At 43.7% G+C, this 5,213-nt stretch overlaps 1 long non-coding RNA gene across 2 annotated transcripts in view; it reads right to left on the bottom strand.

Moving 5' to 3' along the window:
- The window catches only part of LOC144307344 (uncharacterized), a 33,830-nt gene that overhangs the window by 7,949 nt on the left and 20,668 nt on the right, over positions 1 to 5,213 (bottom strand). The gene's annotated exons all lie outside the window — the stretch shown is intronic.

Genomic DNA, 5,213 nt, shown 5'->3' with positions numbered 1-5,213 from the left:
TGTCTGTTTCTCCTACTCTACTGTATGTGCTCCGGGAGCAAGGACCGTGACGATTTTATCCTTGTAGCCTGAGCACCTAGCACAGTATCCAGCACATAGAAAATGTTCAACGAATACTTTTTTAATAAATAAAGCAATATGTGCTGCAGTTTTGTGGGAATTAAAGACAATGTGCTTACAGCCCTCTGTGTGGTGCTTAGCGCATGAAAGAGCTCGATAAACGTGAGCATCACTGTTGTGCTGTTGAGGTTTCTTTTCTTTTTAAGATTGTTTATGTATTTATTTGACAGAGAGAGAGAGAGAGAGAGCACAAGCAGAGGGAGCGGCAGAGGGAGAGGGAGAGGCAGGGTCCCCACCGAGCAGGGAGCCCGACACGACACGAGGCTCCATCAACAACTCGATCAGCAACTGAACCGCCCAGGAGCTCCTTGGTGCTTCTGTTGTGCAACTGCATTCCTCCTGAACTAACAGAATCTTCTCACATGCCACCCAAGAAAGGAGGAAGGAAAATGGTGCCTCGGTGGCCCAGTCGGTTAAGCGTCCGCCTTCTGCCGAGGTCATGATCCCGGGGGTCCTGGGATCCAGCCCCACGTTGTCCTCGGGGAGTCTGACATCCTATGTGACCTGTTTCCACATCATTTGCTACCTTTTCTTCTCTGCTCAAATTTTGAAATTTCATTCTTTGATCCCCAGGGAAGAATTTTCTGATTTTTTTTTTTTTTTTGCTAAGTCTGAAATCTTAAAACAAAAATTTTTTTTCCAAACATTTATTGAGGTATGAACGACATGCAAAAAGCTGTATGTACTTAATGCCTCAACATCATGGGCTTGAAGGTAAGGAAACAGTCGTGAAACCATGACCACAATCGGTACCATAAACATAGCTGGCACCACCAGAAGGTTCCTCTCACCTCTTTTATTTTTAAATTTTTTTAGTTTTCTGTGTGAGAAGAACACTTACCTTAAGACCCATCCTTTTAGCAAACTTTTAGGTATGTAAGTCGACATGGTTAGTTAGAGGCGCTAGGATGCTTAGTGGCCTCTGGGACTTACTCCTCGGGCATAGCTGAATCTGCACACCTTGCTCCTCACTCAGCAGAGGTGGCGGGGTGCTGAGTCCAGCCCATCCTCCCCAGAGCGGGATGCAGCCTCCGGGATAACAGTGCAGCTCCCGCATCCTCCTTCCCTGCTCAAGGAGGCAGCCCTCACGTGCGTTCCCCCATCCTGCAGGGCCAAGCCGCTGGGAGCGAGCTGTGCGCTGCTGTAGGGCCACACATGGGGTCCCGTCCATGGGGGTCCCTTGGGACGCCGTCTGCAGGGCTCCACCCGGTCCGCGGGCTGGTTTTGCAGATCCGCGTGTCACCTGCCCTGAGCCCCAGCCTCTTTCCTTTGTTCTCAGCTGCCCCTCAATGAGGCAGAAATGCACGTTCTGTAAGCATTCTGGGCAACAGAAGCGACCCTCTCGGGAAGGCTGGGGAGGCAAGACACTCATCTCACTTTCTGTGTCTCCTGTGCGGGGAACCCCAGGCCCAAGAGTCTCTCCGGCCACTGAGCTGTGCCAGCTGGGGGAGTGGGTGACATAAGTAAAGGAAACTTTGCACCCTTTGCAATGGAGCTGTTCTCAGATTCTGTGCTCCACTGGGGTGCTAGGACCTCTCCACGAGACCCTGGAGCGCTCATAAAAGTATATCTGTCCATAATTGGCTGCTAATTGGCGTTCCTTTGGGAGGACAAGTGCTGGGCCCTCTTATTCCATCATCTAGCCCATGTGACTCTAATACATACATCTTTTCTCAATGTGTCTTTTTCTGATCACAAAAATCCATGTTCATTATAAATAATTCAAACATTCCACAAACAAAAATCCCCTACAATCCCCAAGATAACTGCCACAAATGCTTCCCTATTAAAAGAACAACTTCTTTACCAGAATGAATTTTTTTTTCTTACGAATATCTCTTAAGGTGTGCTTAGCTGACTCAGTTTGGTGGAGCCTATGACTCTTGATCTAGGGTTGTGGGTTAGAGCCCCACGTTGGGTGTGGAGGTCACTTAAAAAACTTTTTAATCTTAAATAAGTTTCCAATATCAGAACATACAGTTGTGCTACATTTTTTTTGCTTTTGATTAATTTTTATGTTTTATCTACAAATAGTTGAAAGTCAAATAGTGTTTTAAAATGCATACAACAAACTACAGTCTCTTATTTTATATTCATCTCTTCCATACTTCCCCTTCTACACACACACAATCTATTGACTTCTTATCTGTTTAGATTCATTCTTTCCTTGCTCTATCCTCCTAACATGAAGACAGCTCATTTTTGGCTGAATACCTATGCAAATGCTTTCATCATTATGACCATGGAAAATACTGTTGATTGCTGAGCCAAGAACTGACTATGATTACATTTCCCCCCTTGTGCACTTTTAGTTTTTCATGGAGTTAATTGCCTCGTTTTCCTTTTTGCTTTGTTTTCTCTGAACATCTATATTCCCATGCTCTCCGTTAGCTCTGTAAAAGCAATTCTCAATATAATTTTCCACCTAGTTAATTGTGTTAAATAATTTATCAGCTTTATGTCTTCTAGAGGCATCCCTACTGGGGCATCTGACTTCCTATTCCACCCTGAGCTGGTTATTTTTTTAAAAGATTTTATTTATTTGTTTGTTTGTTTATCAGAGAGAGAGATTGAGAGCACACAAGCTGGGGGAGTGGCAGGCAGAGGGAGGGGGAGAAGAAGGCTCCCCGCTGAGCAGGGAGCCCAATGTGGGACTTGTTCCCAAGATCCTGGGAACATGATCTGAACCAAAGGCAGACGCTTAACCAACTGAGCCACCCAGGTGCCCCTGAGCTGGTTATTTTCTATGCCTGATGCAAAGTCATTATCTTGGGGCTCCTTTTGCTATCGCCTTTGACAATCCCTTTACCTGTCTCCTCTGTGAGATACCCCAACTTTTATATCCCATGATTTCCTTTATATGTTTCTGAATTATTTTTTAAAGATTTATTTATTCAAAAAATAAATAAAATTTTTAAAAAAGATTTATTTATTCATGAGAGACACAGAGACATGGGCAGAGGGAGAAGCAGGCTTCCTGTAGGGAGCCTGACACAGAACTTGATCCCAGGACCCCGGGATCATGACCTGAGCCAAAGGCAGACCCTCAACCACCAAGCCACCCAGGCATTCCTTTCTGAATTATTTAAATAGCCGCAGTAATAGTGTGTTGTTTTTTATTTTAAACCAACAAAATTCTTCTTAAATTTCAAATCCAGGGCAGCCCCAGTGGCGCAGCGGTTTAGCACCGCCTGCAGCCTGGGGTGTGATCCTGGAGACCCAGGATTGAGTCCCACATCGTGCTTCCTGCATGGAGCCTGCTTCTCCCTCTGCCTGTGTCTCTGCCTCTCTCTTCGCTCTCTCTGAATGAATAAATAAATAAATCTTTAAAATAAAATAAAATAAAATAAATTTCAAATCCATTTTTAAAGTTAAACAAAAAATTTTAAGCAGGCCAGGACTGTTGAGGAGAGAGAGCCTATGTGCTGGAAACTATGTGTTGGAGACCAGCTCTTAAGACCTCAAGATTCAGGGGGAGGGGATGGGGGAGCTTGAATAGGAAATAGCCAAAATAGTGGCTACAAGCAAAGATGAGTCATCCAAGTTAAATTACTCTTACACACTGGCTATCAACTACATTATCAGTCAGTGGAATAGGACAAGACCGAGAAAATTTGATCAAGAAGAAGGAAGGACTTCTAGGAACAGAGCTGTAGAGGCATTAGAGGAAAGAGAAGAGAGTTATTGCCATGCCATGCAAGCTTAGAGGAAATCTCTTTGGGTAGGTAAAAGAGTGCCTTCCACACCAAGGGAACTAACCAAAAAAAGGAAGACTTCCTTCAGAGGGAAAGAACAATAATCTGTGAAATCGGGGCAGGTAGAGAAACGTTTTCAATATCGAGGATGCCAAAAACCAGCCAGAAAATTAAAGATCATGTCATGGAAGGGATGCTAATCCATCTAGAGCAGGAAGTCTACAAGCATCCACCCTGAGGCTGGACAGCACTGGGGAGGGTCAGTACTAAAATGAGAACTAGACATGCTCATGAATATCTAAGAAGTGGGGAAAAAGCTTGTAAGAAAAACTAAGCTGACATGTCACTATAGACCAGGTAATAAAATACAGACTTCTTGATCTTTATCTTTTCTTAAACTTTTAAACATCCCCCATATTTATTATCAGTGTCACACTCTCTTCTCTTGGCTTCTGTGATACCACATTCCCCCCACATTTTCCTCCTTCTTTACCAGCTGCTTCTGTTTCCTTCCGAATCTCTTTCTCCTCTGCAGGATCAGTAAAGAATGGAGCTGATGTTCAAATCTGGGCCCCTTTCACTTCTTTACCACATGTTCTTGCATGACGTCAACCATCCCCGTGGTCTTAATACTGTTTATATGCTAATGATTCCCAAATCTATATCTTTAGCCTTGGCCTCCTGGCTTATAGCACTAACTGCCTATTTGGCATCTCCACTTAAATGTCTAACCCATATTTAGGATGTCAAAAAAGAAAAAGAAGAAAAAATTTTGGATTTCCTTCTTCAAGGCTCTTCTACTACTCTTTCTTGTATCAGTAAATGGTACCATTGTTATGGGACACTCTCTATCATCTCCCCTCTACAGGCGTGAAGACCACCCAACGCTCACCATATAATTAATCATTTTTTCCTTTCTGGTGGGGAACAAAAGGAATTAGCCAACTGTAAGTAATCTATTGTTATGAAGGTAAACACATTAAGACCTGGATGCCCCATTCCCAAGAGACAGAAAATGCATTTTGCAGCCAGGGAAGAAAACATGCAGTGCCTACAAAATTCCTACAAAACGAAAACAAAAACCTTTCTTTGTCCAGAAAGTAAGCTTGTTCTTCAACGTTTTCATTGCAGAATGGAGGAAACTGCATCACCATTAAGCTGCTTTGGTTGAGGGAAGAGTTGTCCTAGAAAGATCATGAAAGAGAAGTCCTCTCCCCTTTTAAGCAACCCCCAGTGACACCCACTGGCAGTCCCAAATCTTTGGCATGAACTACAAGACCCCTTGTTATATCTCTGTTCCTTCCATAGCATCTCAGCCTGGCTTTCATTTTGCTCCTAGAATAATGCAAACTGCTTCTGTGCCTCTGCATATTCAATTCCCTCTGCGATATATTCTAC

The sequence above is a fragment of the Canis aureus genome, chromosome 38 (assembly GCF_053574225.1).
Source record: "Canis aureus isolate CA01 chromosome 38, VMU_Caureus_v.1.0, whole genome shotgun sequence".
NCBI classification, from domain to species: Eukaryota; Metazoa; Chordata; class Mammalia; order Carnivora; family Canidae; genus Canis; species Canis aureus.
Note: the sequence above shows the minus strand (reverse complement) of the source record. Positions and strands in the feature narration are given on the sequence as shown.